Genomic DNA, 16926 nt, shown 5'->3' with positions numbered 1-16926 from the left:
TCACAAGATGCATTGACAACATCTAATCGATTTACTTTCACACGCCCATGACAATTTTTCTGCACACATCTCCATGATATACTCCCATCAGCCAAAAGCTTATCCTTGCGAAACCTATATCCTTCATGCAAAAGATGTTGCTTATTTTTCTGTGATACTGTCAGTTCCACGGCTACAAAAAAAAATAATAATTAAATATAATAATAATATTATTATTTTCTATAAAATATACCAATTATTTTAAAACATTAATGCTCAATAAAAAAACAACCACATATACTTGTAAAAGCAATTGTAATAAGAATGATGTAATAAAGTGTTCAATAATTAAAATTAAAGGTTAAAAGAATGACAAAAATATATTTACAACCTAGTATTGGTTAATAATAGTAAGAAAAAGGTAATTATTATGAAAAATTATAAAAATATTAACATCTCTAATTAAATTATTAATTTTATTTTACTTGTAGTTAACTACAAATAAAATAAAATTAATAATTTAATTAACAATTACTTGTTAGTTAACTACAAATAAAATTAAAATAATAATTTATTTAACAAATACTTGTATTATAAAACAAATATTTGGTACAAGTTTTTTTGATGTATATATAATATTTATTTCTCGAAAAAAAAAACGCGTAAAATATAGCTCAATATATAATTTTTAATGTATAAAGGTATAAACATTTTGTAGCTTCGCATCTGTGCGCCAACGAATTGCTTCACCTCCGTTCTTGACCTAAGCCGTCACGATCGACAACAACGGCCGGGTTATAATTTTTAATGTATAAAGGTATAAACATTTTGTAGCTTCGCATCTGTGCGCCAACGAATTGCTTCACCTCCGTTCTTGACCTAAGCCGTCACGATCGACAACAACGGCCGGGTTGACAGTCACGATTAGAGGTTTTTTAATACGTTTATTTCAATAATATATATAATTTTACAAACAATATTATACATACATATACTATACATTTTATTGCTTCATAATTATTTTTATGTTTAAAATTTGTTATCAGCTACAAATTGATAAAAAATAAAACGTTGGTAGTTGTAATAAAAACCATAAAAAAACATTTACACTTTAATCGAAAAATATAGGAAATAAAAAAATAAAAAGATTTCGAACAATTGCTATGTTGTCTTAAAACTTTAAAGCAATACTTGTAGTTTGTGATTGTATTTAAATTTAGGGTGTTTTTATCGGTACCTCGACCTTTATGCGCCGGGCAAAAGCGCCCCGACATAAGAGCGCAGTCATAATCGTACAGCGTCATATGCGCGCTGACATAATCGCGCGAATAATCAACTAATTGTTAATTACTATTAAATAATTATTCAATGTAAAACATTGGTGCTACATTTAAATAAAATATTTTTTTCTTGAAAATTCATTTATATTTGATTAAATTAAATTTAATATATAAAAAGTAACGTATACGTTATCTAAACTACAAGAATATGCACTTTATTGGCCTTATAGACTTTCATGTTGCCCAAACTAATACTTATTTTTACATATTTAAACTCCGGAATATTTGAAAAAAAGTGTTGAATTTAACCCATAGAAAACCAACCGCTTTTACTTGGAACGTTCAATTTGGTCCAGTAAAGCACCCAATCTTAAACACAATATCTGAAGCGCTTCAAGAAAAAAGATACTACTACTTAGTTCAAAACAACTTTCTACAAAACAGCTACTTATTATCATGAAATTTTTAATGTTAGGTATGTTTGACAAGCTGACAAATATTTTCTGAATCACAAATACACAATTTTAAGTATAATTCACAATTTTTTTCTAGAATATATGTAAAGCATTTTAAATAGGCGAAATACAATGATTTAATTAAATAAGTTTGTTGTTATAAGCAACGTGGTAATATAAAATTGTTTTGGTTAAGGCCACAAGTCTTTTTTTTATCTTTTTTTATATTATAGAACATTTTTTTTTAGATCTTTTTGCCATGATGACGACGGCACGATTTCATTACTTTCGACGTGAATTTTTGACGACGAGAAACTTGATTATACAAAATTCAGTTTTAATACATACTAAAATTGATTTTACCATACTCAGAAGCACTTAAATATGATAATAGAGAAAAAACACAAATTAATCTAGTATCTACTAAAGTAGCAATTTTAAAAATAAATTAACGACAAAAAGATAAAAAAAATGGGTGAAATTAAATATTTTTCGCGACAAACTATATTATATGATTGCGAATATGATTAATTAAATATAAAATTAAAAAAAAGTAGTTTTGATATTATTGGATAAATAAATAAAACAGTACAATTATCAAACTATTTATTTAAAAAGTTTAATTACATAGTAAAATTCGGAAAAAAATAATTTCTTTTCGTTGTCAATATAATACTCGGTAACATTTTCAATTATGATTATTTAAAATAAGAAATTAGTTAATATGTACCTGTGATGTACATTGAATATTAAATATATATATATACTTTCACTCATTTATATATTGCTATTATTAAATATTAATTATATTAAGTACTTTTATCTTAATTTACAATCTTTGTAAGCTTTCATATATTGTGGGGGTCAAAAATATATAAATATAATATTCAATGCTGACAAAAAATATAAAAAAAAAACAATTCTTTTTTATTTGTGGTTGTGAATATTGATTAAAAAAACGATAGTATCATTAATCGTATGTACTCTAGCCTTACATCCACGAGGTTTGTGTGTCGAACAACGCCAGTGTTGTTTAAGCTTGGTTGTTTGATATTTATAAAATGTGAATTTACCAATTTTAAGCATCGTTTGGCCTTTTTGTGATGTAATGAATTCGGCTGAAATCATTATAAGGGAATTAATAAAATAAAATGCAATTAAAGCATTGAATTCTAATGGCACGAGATAAATAAAAAAGCTTCATAATAATAACCATAACTATTTATTGTAAAAATATGTTCCAATTGCTAGATTTCTGTACCTGGTTTTAGAACAATACCAACAATAGACTTACAACAATGTTAAGATATTAGTGAGTGTGAAAATTATATATAAAAACGATAAAATTATCAACTGTGTGCACTCTAGCTTTACATCCAATATGTGAATGCGTAGAACAACGCCAATGTTGTTTACGACTGCTTTTTTTATTTTTGCAAAAAGTGTACTTGTCAATTTTAAGCAGAGTCTTTCCGCTTCTTGATGAAATGATGAATTTAGCTGAAAGCATGATAGACAAATTAATCATTTTGAAAACGTACGAAACGCATATGTAAACAACACAAAAAAATAACTACTTAAATTTATTTTTATAAAATATTCTATAATTTAAAAAATATTTTTTAGCATCGTAAAACATAGTAATAATATTAATAGGAACGTTTTAGAAGCCGGCTAACTCCTTGACTAATACGCAATTGGTTTTAATTACGTCAGAGCCAGCACTTCAGATTAACCTTTACCTTCCTGTGATGTACACCGAGTGTACATGTCATCTTATTAGGTAAATATATCAAATTAATATATTTTTAACAACACGCTTATTTATATTATAAAATTCTTTTTAAGTTTAGAATTAAAAATACTGGAATAAATGTAGATTTGAAATAAACACAGATTTAAAATACACAAAAATTAATTATGCGAGTTATATCAGGAGCCTGGCGTCGTCAAGTATACGACTCAAAAAAAGAGTACAAATTTGTGATTTGTTGAATGGAATAGTAAAGAATCTATAATACAAACGCTTAGCACTCAGGATAGAGCGCGGTGGAAGATAATATTTGTTGAGGCCAAAACAGAAGATTTTTAGGTATTATCTAACAATAAAAAAAATAAAGTCTGTCTTTAAACTTGAAACATATTACAACTAAAATCCCCAAAAGATTATAATCAGGACTAATTAACAGTAGTAGAAGAAGAATTATTGAAGGCATGTTCTCTTTTTTTATTACATATATAATATTATTTAGGAGCTGATTGAGATTTAAAAATTAATCTGTAATAATCAAACGAATTAATAATTATATAATAACTACTAATTCTGATCTCCCAGATAAAATATAGTATACATTTAAAAAAACATAAGTTCATCTTAAGTCTTACGGATATTAGTCACAAACTATAGTGTTGGTATTTAAAATTGTTAGAAACATCCGTCAAGCGTGAGACTAAAATTTATCGCCTTTATATGATAAAAGTGTAAAAAGTAATAGCTGCTATAATTATTTCAACTAGCACAGCAAGTTTATTCGTCAGGCCGACGTGATAGAAGCGCCCGTGACGATTGTAAATTTGAACGGATTAGGATCGCTTGAAAATCCATATATACAAAGAACAGCCAGTGTCAATACAACTACATGTGTCATAAAGTCGGTGGAATGATAGTAAGATGTAACCAAATTAAAATTGGCCTGTATGCGTTGCCAAATCTCTAGCTGTATAAATTAGGATTGTGACAATAATAATCTGTTTATACACCAAATCATTGTATTGGCAATAAAGAACGACAGCACCTCACTAATTTAAAAAAAATATAAGCATACTCTAAAACATATTTCCATTAGGATTTTTCACAAGTCAGAACCTGACTTTACTACTACTTTTACTACTGCTTCAGAATTAAGACATTCAGCTGAGCTCGCACTAAGTGGAGCTATGCTAAATACCGATTAAGCAGCTCTTACACTAAGGTCAAACATAATAAAATTTACCACGGTTTTTACATGTACACTGAGTATACATCACCGGAGCGTGAAAGAGAAAGGTAAAGAAGACACCCGTTTAAGACAATAATACATTCATACGAAAAATATATTTTTTAATAAATATTTGAATTGTTTTATTGCCATATACATATTTTAGTGTAAGTGAACATCGTATAAATAAATGATAGTATTATCAACTGTGTGCACTTTAGCCTTACAACCATTAATTTGGTTTAAAGAACAACGCCAGTGTTGTTTTAAGCCTCTTTTTAGGTTTTTATAATACGTGTGATTGTCAATTTTAAGATGAATTTTTCCGCTTTTTGTTGAAATGACGAATTCGGCTGAAAGCATGATTGCAAAATTATTAATTTGAGTACAACTAAAAAACTGCAATTAAATACCATTAAATATATAAAACAACAGTAAAAATCGCAATTATTTATTTATAAAAATAATAAAATAAATCAATCCACAAAGGAACAACTAAAATTAAATAAGAATAATAAATTAATTAAATAAGTGTAATTTATACCAATTTTAATTTCAAAATATAAACTAAATTAGAGAATAGAACATAAAACATAAGTGCATAATAATCTATTCATTATTATTAAACTAACAAAAACAACATAACCGTTGGCATCATAAGATTCCCTATCGAACTCGACGGTTTACCGTTACATTCTAATTAGAATCCACTACTATTTGCCTCTCAGCCATACACCGTGGGGGTGTTACCCTGCGCTTCTAAAGAAATATTTACCATTTTATTTTTATTATATAATAATGCTCTTTTCTTATAATAAATATTAATATTTTATTGCTTTTGGAAACAAAAATAGTAGGAATAAATTTAATAATGACTATAATAATTATATTTATTTAAAATATCGATAAAATTCTGCACAAAATTAAAAAAAAATCAGACACATAAGTAGTAAAATTATGAAATGAAGTTAGTGGTATTGTTGGTTAATCAAATTTATTCATTTAACAATCCAGAACTGACGCCGATCCCCTAGAAATAAAAGTGGGAGTGGTGTCGCATGCAACGAAGAAAGAGATAAAGCATGCTCTTTCGTGTAACGGTACTTCGTCCAGATGACATGAGAATCTTATGAAGCTAACCGTTGAATAACTAAGGAACGCGCTGTCTCTGACGCAATTTGTTTTGATTACGTCAGAGCTAACGCACAGGATAAAAAATACAATGACTCATTGGCATTTCCTGAGCATAACCACATAAAAATCCGTTACACCCAAAAACTTGTACGTATTTTTTACATCCATAAAAAAATAAATCTGTATATTTTTTACCAAGCAATTAGTGGTTGTGACGATTGACTAAATAAACGACAGTATCATCTACTGTGTGCACTTTGGCTTTGCATCCATTAATTTTATGCGTCGTACAACGCCAGTGTTGTTTAAAGCCTATTTTAATGTTCTTGTAAAATGTGTAGTTCGCAATTCTAAGCAGAGTGTTTCCTTTCTGTGATGTTAGATATTCGGCTGAAAATATTATCAATAAATTAATCTCATAAATACTATATTTTAAAAATATCATTGAATTAAATTTATTTTTAAAATAGACAGTAAATATAATAAAATAATAATGATATATTTTTTTATTGTTACATAATTGGCAGTTTTAAATCATCATATATATATATATATATATATAATATTTACAATATGTTGACCTATTTTTTTTTTTATTTTCTTTTCATACGTACATTAATGACAATGAATACGAATTAACGTGTTTAGTAGTTTTAAGACATACGTATAAAAGGCATAAATGGCAAATAAAATGTTTTTTTTTTACCTTCTAACAAAATATTCATGATCTTGCTCATGTATTTCGTTCAAAAGCTCTATATATACACTTATCCCTCGATTTACGCGGTAGATACGTTCCATTAAATATCGCATAGAACTAAATTTGTAATGAAACGATCTAGGAGTATTTACGTGTTCGTGAATTAAGTAAACGAGTAAAATTTTCAGCTGCACTGCATGGACAGTGGTAGAGGTTCCAGATGTAAGTCTAGTATACATTGTTTGTATAATACATCACCGCGCTACACGCGTGGAACTAAATATGTTCATAACTATATATGTACTTCAAGAAAATGTATTTTTCTTAACCGCATAAATCGAGGGATAAGTGTATTCACAACGATAACATTATATAATTAATTTTTAGTTTACATATACAAGTTTTTACGTTTGATAGTGGTTGTGATTATCCTTTAAATAAACTATAACATCGTCGATCGTGTGCACTGTTCCTTTACACCCGTATTGCTTGTGTGTTGAACATTTCCAATGTTGTTTATGGTGAAATTTTGAGTGCTTATAATATGTGAAGTTGCCAATTTTAATCAAAGTTTTTCCTCTTCGTGAAATAACGAATTCAGCTGAAAACGAAATAAATTATTTGTTTATATATTGCAATTAAAAATAAACATAGATATATTCGAAATACATCCATTTGGAAAAGGTGAAGTCTTCTGGATCTAGAATTGAAGTAAATGAGTTTGGCTATTTTGGATAATAATCATAATGATGAGAAAAAGGAATATTACTTTGGGTAAAATAATCGCTACAGCATCAATTTGTTTGATGAGGACAATTTTTAGATACACTTTTAAGAAAAAAGAATACAATTAGAGCAGCTATCTATATTTCGATTATTACAATCATTGCTCTATATACTCATAATATACAATGGAATAACCTTAGTAACGAAAAAGAAACATATGAATATACTATATTCAAATCAAAATCAATAATAATATGTATATATAAAAAGTTTGAACAATAAAAAATATTTATTAAAACTAAAACAATTTATAAGAAGAGTAATTAACAACTATTTTTAACATATAAATTAAAACGAATATCTTCATTACTCATTTTTCTCATTATAAATAAAATAATTTCGATGTTCAATGATTGTGCCTATCTCTTATATTAACGACAACATCATCAATAGTATGCACAATCGCAATACAGCCTCGATTGTTATGCGTTGAACAATTCCAATATTGTTTATGACGAATTTTTTTGTGCTTGCAATATTTATAGTTGCCAATTTTAAGTAAAGTTCTCCCTCTTTGCGACAGAACATACTCACATTCACCTAAAAGCATACAAAATAATTTAAATATATAAATATTAATAAAAAATATATTTAATAGCATTCCTCTTCATATATCGCCTGCCTGGGATTCTGGATTAAAGAAAGTTAAGGATAAAATAATTAATGTTTGATATTTGCGGTAAATTTTATTATAGTTGTTAGAGTTGCTCAAAGGGTTTTATATTATTATTTTAATTTATTTTTATACCTTCAAGTAATTTTCATCTGCGTAAATAAATAATCCATTAACGGACTATAAATATTTACAAACAAATACTATAAAACCGTTGCGCTCAGATATCTTTTTCGAACAGGCACTAAACAGCGTCCCCGGGCTAAATGTTCCATAAAATGATGACGTTAGAATCTGCGTTATGCTGATATACACACCAGAGTCTGATAAGATCTACTGTATTAGGTTGTTTCATATTAAGTGTCCGATTTTTACTCAGTCGCAAAAAATAAATTCGTGAAAACTTATATTTTTACTTTTTTTTTAAGGTTAGTGTTCTAATCTAATCAATAAATCAAGGTTACGATAAAAGATTTACGTATTTTTTTTGTACGAGTTCAAACAAACGCAATGCGGCACAGGCCACGAGAAATATCAATTTAGGATTTGGTGATGGTACTGTTAGTCAGAGAATTGTAAGGCGTTGTTTTAACCAATTTCCTAGGACAATCCCCAAAAATTAAAATGTAGCTGGTTTCATCAATGGAATAAAAAAAAACATCTGTGCATCAAGAAATAAAATATAATATTATAGTCTTTTTTGCATTTTGTTTATGTTTATATTATGTTTTGACTAAATTTATTTAGTGTATAAACAATTATCTCTTAATCTACCGTAGATGAAGAAAGAATTATAAACATTGAAGCTAATCAAAATATATATATATATATATATATTCGAATACTTGCAACAGATTTATCCTGTAATTGTTTCATAACATCTGGATGCCTTAATAAAAGTAAAAAAATGATCAAATGAGTACCGCACAAATTAACTGATACGTAAGAACAACATTTTGAAGTATTTTTTACATTATATTCATTTTAAAAAAATAGGTAGCCATTCTTGAAGAGAATTATTATTTGGAATGAGAAATAAAACACATTTTTTTTTCGATGGTGTATTTTTTCAAAGTTCTGGAGTTTAGGCATCAGCTTGGGTGTTGAAAGCCGTAACATAACAAGCTGAATAAGAAAGTGAGTATGAAAAAAACAATAGTCCATACTCATTCAACTTTTAAAGAAACAATTGTGGGATTTGTCGTGCAAAAGAATTGAACCTTTTCAACTGTGCGGGAACCAGACGTTACATTATGCAGTTTGCTAATTTATTGACATTATCTGACATTTATGACGCAATCATATTTTTAATGAATAAGCAAATAATATTTTTTAATAATAATATCATGAAATATTTTTATTTTTGCATCTTATTATTAACATAATACAGTGAAATCTCTTTGTCAGGAATACCGAATAACAAAATTCCCAGTATAACGAATCTTCAATTTGTCCCCGAAAAACTTTTATACAACATGTTTTCATTGTAACGAAGACTGATCTCAGTATAACGATATATTTTGATCTGAATTTAAGAATGACGTTACAAATTGACACAAAGTCATTGAATTGGCGTGTACCGGGTGTGTTCGCAATAAACATTCAAGGTGTTTCGCCGACCCTCAAACATTTTTAACAAATTTTATTGTGTTCATTACATAATCCTTAAAAATTAACAAAAATAATTTTGTAAGAGGTTATTTTGTTACTGTAGTAATATGGAAATTAAAAATTAAATAAAAATATATCATCTTCTTTACATTTAATATAACGAATTTTCAGTATAACAAAAAAAATATTTGGTCCCGTGAGCTTCGTTATACTGAGATTTTACTGTAGAACTTTTTTTAATTCAAAAGTCATCTGAAGAGATTGATTAAAATTATATTATTCGATTGGTTCGATTGGTAAATAATTCGATAAAAATACTGTTATTATCATAAATATAATATGAATTGAATGCATGAAAATAAGAGCATAAATCATTTTGAAATAATGAATGACTTATATAAATAATGAATGTTTTTGCCAAAAAACTTTTAAGCAAATATTATTGTATTCTTATACTATTTGCATAAAATGAAGAAAAACCTTATTTTACAACTATAAAAAATAAAAGTATGGAAAAACATTTTTTTTTAAATTTCAGTGGTTGTGAACATCTTTCAACCATACAATAACATTATTAATAGTATGCACTATTGCTGTACATCGCAAGTGTCTGTGAGTCGAACAATACCAGTGCTGTTTTCCTCCATAGCTCCTATGTTTAGAATATGTATAGTTGTTAATTTTAATCAGTGGTCTTCCTCTCAATGAAGTAGCGAATTCGGCTGAAACTACAATAATTAAATTAATTGTGTTTGTAGAATAAAAACATTGTAAAAATGTGTTTAAAAGGTATAAAAACAGAATAAAAATATGTGATGTCTGCAATGTTTATTAATATGTTTTTAATAATTATTTTAGATTTGTTCAATTAAAAGATTTTAATAATTATGATTAAAAGTCAAAAATCTTATGTTTCAGAATAATTAAAAAAAATGATTATATGATTAACATACCATTTTTTCATTATTTTAATTTGTGTGAACTCTAGATACAAATGAAATTTACTAAATGAGATAAACACCGCTTGTCGAAATTAGTCAAGCACTGCCTTCCAAGACAAGGAAAGAGGAAAGGTTTGCCGAAAGAAATGTCAGCAAGTCATACACATTTGAGTGGTTTTGGTTCCAAAAAACCCGTTTCCTCCGCTAGATGCAACCCGAACTACAAAAAATTATTCTTTACTGAGGTAGAACATGAGCATAAGGCCCCATAAAAGGCCGCCGCCGGGGCTTCGCCCATGGCCGGTCGACTCATATCACATAAATTACATCACTAAAAATATAACACATCTTAAGTCTTATACAAAATATGATTATTTCGAAGTTGATGTGTTTTATGCACGCTACTGTATGTTTTTATTATTAAAAACTAGTGATGTAATGAATTTAGCTAAAAATATGATAAAAATAAAAATACACAGCCAAATAAGAATATTTTTTATATCATCGATTAAGTCAAAATCTTGAATAAATTGAAGCAAATTTATTTTTAAAAAATACAGAAAAAATAAATTAGTATTTTTTTCATTTATACCACAGAAAAGTTGGAAGACCCAAATTGAAATGGTTGAACGTTAAGACGATCGGAATATTTAATAGGAGACGGTAAGATGCACTAAAATAAATTTATATAAAAAAATAATAATAGTCAATTTATTAAATATAACAAAATTAGTAAGATATCCATATTTTTTATTTATATGATTTTTAAAGTATAAGAAAAACAATAATAAGCAAAAAATAATGCAAGAAAAAACATTAGGAGCTTAAAATCATTAACTAATGGTTGTGAATATTGTGTAAATAAATTATAGTATCATAAACTGTTTGCATTTTAGCTCTACATCCACGGGTTGCATTTGTAGAGCATCGCCAATGTTGTTTCTCTTGGAATTTCTTGTATTTACAAAATCTGTAGTTGTCGATTTTAATCAAAGTTCTCCCCTTCACTGAAGTAATAAATTCGGCTAAAATTATGATAAATTAATTAATCAATATAATAATAAGAACATATTAAAAATAATATATTTGACTAAATAAAAAGCATGATAAAAACAAATAATTATTTAAAAATCAGACCAGCTCAAGAAACCTTCACGACTCATACTAATTCCTCAAGAAAATGGTAGAATGTAAATAAGAAGAGCTAATAAAATAATTGATTTATACGTGTCTGAAAAGTGCTTTAAGAAAATATTTATATAGCATCAATGATTACACAATAAGGGGCTAGACTAGATAATCATTAATCTACTCCCATTACTCTGACTAAATATAAGCCAGAGCGCCACTGTAATAAAATTACTTTCAGACCTTAGCTTGTAACCAGCGGAGCTCACACAAAATTGACACTAAACGCGACACCAAATAAGTTCGAAGAAAAATATCACTTTCGCATTGAGTCGCTAAGAGTTAACTTGAGCTTTAAAGCAACCGGGAAATTTTATGAATCAGAGATATAAAACCAAATGCTAAAAAATAATCTGAAAATAAAATAAAAAAGGTTAATGCATAAATACCAAAATCAATATATAATTATACTGATACACTTACTAATTTCAATACCTGAAAATTAAAAAAAAAAATATTGATTTAAGATTTTAAATGTACAAAAATATAAAAAAATCGTTTGTTCTACAAGTTTTGTGCGTTGAACATTTTAATAAATGTTATTTGATAATATAAAATATTCTAGCTCTTGTTGTCAGTTGAGCTTTCACATTTTTTGAAGAAATGATTTTATATCATATATAACACATAATCTAAATAAGCTATTTTAAAAACGTTTCATAAATAAAAAAGCGGGTTAAATGCACCGCATATTTATTTTTTATATACAATTGTTACATTATAAAATTACACAAAAAATAAATTAAAGTAACTTATCTATCACAATATGAAAATAAAAACGCAATCTAAAATCAAAATCAATTGAAAAAAATTCACAGAAATTTAGGATACATTCTGATATTCGCAGCAACGAACATATTTTTTCTTGTGTAAGTAAATGAAGTAAAGAAGGCGTGGTTTGGTGCATGTATGTAGGCGAATCTAATTCGCGTGCTTGAATTTTTCCTGCCTGCAGAAGCTGTCAGTTGCCGGCAGACCGCCGATAAATCAGGAAATGTAAGTGAGCGCCGTCGGATTTTCGTTTTTGATACTTTTGATAGATTTTGTACTATCAATAAATGTTTTTGTTAATATAAAAAAACTAATCACATAAAGCGAAAGTAAGCAAATAAAATTCTGCTCAACTATGGTTTTTAAATATAATATCTCTTAATATGTGAGTTGTTTTATTTACAATATAATAAATTAAAAAAAGGGGGTAGAACATTGACATATATTTCAGTGATTGTGAATATTACGTAAATAAACGATATTATTATCTACAGTGTGCAAAATGGCTTTACATCCATGAGGCGTGTGCGTCGAACAACGCCAGTGCTGTTTATGGTGGAATCTTTTGCTTTTGCAATATGTGTAGTTGTCAAATTTTAGTAGAGTTTTTCCTCTTTGTGATGTTAGAAATTCGGCTAAAAACAATATGTATTATTTAAACATATGAAATTATTTTTAGTACTATTGTAGTATTAAAATGTTATTAGGATAAATAAAAAAAAGTTTTTATGTTTGTTAAAACTCTAAGATGGAACTAATCAAAATTATCAGATATAAAAAATAAAATGGGTTACATAGTTATTTGAATATTGTATAAATAAAAAATTTCCATTTTTGCCTTCGTAGTTGTCAACTTAATGACAAGTTTTCCCTCTTTTTCGTGTAATGAATTCGGCTGAAAAGATGATAGTTATACAATTTTTATACCAGCGTATTTAACTGAAATTTATATATTCATATAATACAAGTTTCACAGTACCATAGAGCTCTTTAATTGATTGGCATTATATAAATAAAAACACAATAGAAATAACAACTAAAGTTTATTTAAAAAATAATAATTAAGTTCAACTAAATTATAAAATAAACTATAACAAAATTTCAGTGATTGTGAATATTATGTAAATAAACGATAACACAGTCGATTGTGTGCACTGTTGCTTTACAACCACGACAACTGTGCGTAGAGCAATTCCAGTATTGTTTACCGTTAATATTTCCATGTTTATAATAAGTGTAGTTGTCAATTTTGAGTAGAGTTCTACCTCTTTGTGATAAAACGAATTCGACTAAAAAATATCATATATTATTTAATAATTTATTATTATAAGAAACGCATTATAAAAATGCATTTCGTATACATTAAATACATAAAAGTGTATTTTTAGTAAATAATAAGATTTATTAATTTGAAAGAAAAAGTATATAATGAAATATGCGAAACAAAGTCCGTAGTAATATCGATAAGAATAGTTAACATATTTTTAAGTCATAGTATAATATCCAAGGGTAGACAAACTATGAAGCAATATGCGAAATGTCTGTCTGTACTTCTTCCGCTTATTTTTTTCTTAGAGATCAGCTGGCTTAGTTTGTATTTTAGATCTAATAAAAGTTCCAAAACTATAATTAGTTTTAGAACTTTCATTAGATATGTGATAAATCCAGAAATTAGAAACAGCAAACAAGAAATGGGGTACCATCTTTCAGCAATTGATATGGGGTCGTACCGTTACGCCGACGCCTGGAGAATGAGTTCTTTCCACTGCACCGACGTAAACTAAATGTCGATGATATATGTATGTACACTTGATGATATATGTATAAAAAAGGAAGTCTGGATGTGTCGATATAATCATACGGACAATAATTTACCAGAATAATAAATTCAAAACGAACGGTAAAGATGGTGTCTTATTACATTTCAAGTACCGAGATTAAATATTTAATCTCAGTGCTTAAAATGAAATTTTATATACATTAAAAAGGGCGGCTTACACGCTAAGCATTTTTATATTATTTTTAATTTTTTGCTTAATTTTTCATAAAATTGGAATAACAAAAAAGAAAAACAGAAAATACAAAGTTTATTTTTTAAGTAAATTGAAGAAAACAGTTATTTTTCATGATATGCTAAACTTAAAATAAAAAAAATAAAAAAATAAAACAAAAAACGGGAAAAAATATGTTTATTTTATTTTATATAAAAAACACATAAAATATTTTTTTTACTACAAAATAACGCATGATAAAAGTTATGTAAAATGGAGTTTAAGAAAAATAATTATAAAATAGCAAACCAATAATAGCTATATAAACGTATTATAAAGCTACTAATGACAATTAAAAAATAAAAATTTCAACAAAAAATTATTGCAGTACGAATTTTTTACGTATCTGTTACCAGCAAACAGTTTTTAAACTCGGTACTTATAATTTTTCATAGTTTCAAATTTTTTTTTAAATTGAAAGTGAACTACTAATATTCTTCTACACCATTAGAAAGTGATAGTATTGTTGGAACGAAACCAAAAAGAAGCTGACTTCCAACCGTAATATTATTTTGTATTTTTATTTTTTAAATGTAATTAATTGTATTTTAAAATATGTATATTTTCTGTAAATATATTTGGTATGTATGTAAATTTATATCTATTATATATATATATATATATAATTTGTATCATCACTATATAACAAAAATATTTTAATAATTTTTGAAATGTTTTTAATTGCATTTTTTAAATAATATATAATACGTGTAAAAGTTTACGATCTCTTTCAAACTCTCCAAACTATGCAGATACGCTGCAGTTTTCCGATAATAACCTTTATTGCAGCGCAGGTAGAAACAAAAAAACACACAATCGTATTTTCGTGCGACGTATACTTTATTCTTGTGACTGTGCTCTAGCACGCGCGAATGTATGTGTGTACAAATTGGAAACTCTGACGTTCATTGGTCTAAGCTATTTGTACTAGTCTAGTAATCATTATTGGAACTCATTTACTATTAAAGATTGTGTATGCGTGTTACGTATGAAGATGTAACGCTATTTTAAATGATGAAATAATCGAAATATCAAATTACTTTTTTATTTTTTTTTCAATTCGCACTATAAATGTTTAAGATATTTTTTTTGTTTACAATCATGCCTTACAAGGAAGGATGTATGAAAAAACCGTAAAATTTCTAAGTTCAGTGATGTTATGATTATTATTAGCGGCAAGTTCGATATAAAAAGTTTTGACCACATATTTTTACCTATATTTTATTAATAAAAACATGAAAAGCAATAACTATATTTCTGCAAAATGTAGCTCACTGCAACATGGAAAAATTAATAAAGAATTACTTGACAAAGCAAAAATATTTAAAAATTTATCTTGGTTAACTAATTCAACTGATATAAATCTAATATACTTTTATTGAGTAGTTAAGTAAAAAAAAATTAATTTTAAAAAAGGTACATATTATTTAAAATCAGTAAAAAAATATTAAATTAAAGTACAGTGGAAAAATATTAAATTAAAGTAAAGTATGAATATTTTTTTAATAAACGATAACGTCGTCAATCGTGTGTAAAATTGCTTTACAGCCATGGCGATTATGAGTTGAAAAATTTTCTATGTTGACAAAATGTAAAGTTGTCAATTTCAATCAATATTTTTTCTTTTCTTGAAATGACATATTCGTCTAAAAACAGTAATAATTAAAGATAATGTGAATAATATAGTTGTCAAAATGTATTTCAATGAAAGTTCCAAAATATAAATTTTAACTTTTATTAAAATTAATACAACCAAAAATTTGGAAAACATGAACAAAACAAAACTTAAGCTTTTGATTGTCATGCTTTTTGAGATAACTCTCTAAATATCGATGTATTACATTATAAAGAATATATCATATTCTTCGTCAGAACAACATAAATTTTTTTTTTTATAAAAGTTTGAATGTATTTATTTAATATATAATCCATACTGACAAACTCACTTTAGAATGTGTCGATCGCTGGTAACATTTATCGCAACTAGATAAGAACTGCCTTTTCAGAAACAGGAGTGGATTTTCTTCAATAGACGCTAGAGATAATAGGGTCAGCGCCGGGGCTTTGCCCTTTACTCGTCACATAAGGCCCTACAGTGGTATTTTTTTAATTTTAGGACTTCGCTCCTGGTTAGTCAGAGCTTAACATAAGGCATCTTTTAGAGAGGGACCCAAATCAATGCATTCACAGAGAGGCGCAGTCAGAGTTGGCGAAACTGACAGATGTCACCAAAGCGCGCTCGGTCTTATTATTTAAATTTTGTGATATATATCTAAATAAATATAAATTTGAGTCCTTAAAATGTTCGTTCAAATTTAAAAAGTCAATGCGTCTCTTTCGGCAAAAACATTAAAAACAGAAAAAAAATATTTATTTTAAGTATGAGCTGAAAAAAAATATGATATGAAAAATCTTAAATCATCAAAATGAAAATATTAA

The 16926-nt window shown here is 26.9% G+C and overlaps 1 protein-coding gene and 1 long non-coding RNA gene across 44 annotated transcripts in view; one reads left to right on the top strand and one right to left on the bottom strand.

The window, feature by feature from the left end:
* LOC148234762 (uncharacterized) overlaps window positions 1-16926 on the top strand; it is a 564675-nt gene that overhangs the window by 273199 nt on the left and 274550 nt on the right. The gene's annotated exons all lie outside the window — the stretch shown is intronic.
* LOC148234770 (uncharacterized) lies at window positions 2918-8708 on the bottom strand. The gene is made up of 2 exons (XR_015809825.1): window positions 6022-8708; window positions 2918-3214 (listed from the first exon to the last, which is right to left on the bottom strand). It is a non-coding gene; the product is annotated as an uncharacterized LOC148234770 (long non-coding RNA).

Source organism: Plectrocnemia conspersa, unplaced genomic scaffold (genome assembly GCF_051122295.1).
Source record: "Plectrocnemia conspersa isolate PC_06_02 unplaced genomic scaffold, ASM5112229v1 ptg000005l, whole genome shotgun sequence".
NCBI lineage: Eukaryota > Metazoa > Arthropoda > Insecta > Trichoptera > Polycentropodidae > Plectrocnemia > Plectrocnemia conspersa.
Note: the sequence above shows the minus strand (reverse complement) of the source record. Positions and strands in the feature narration are given on the sequence as shown.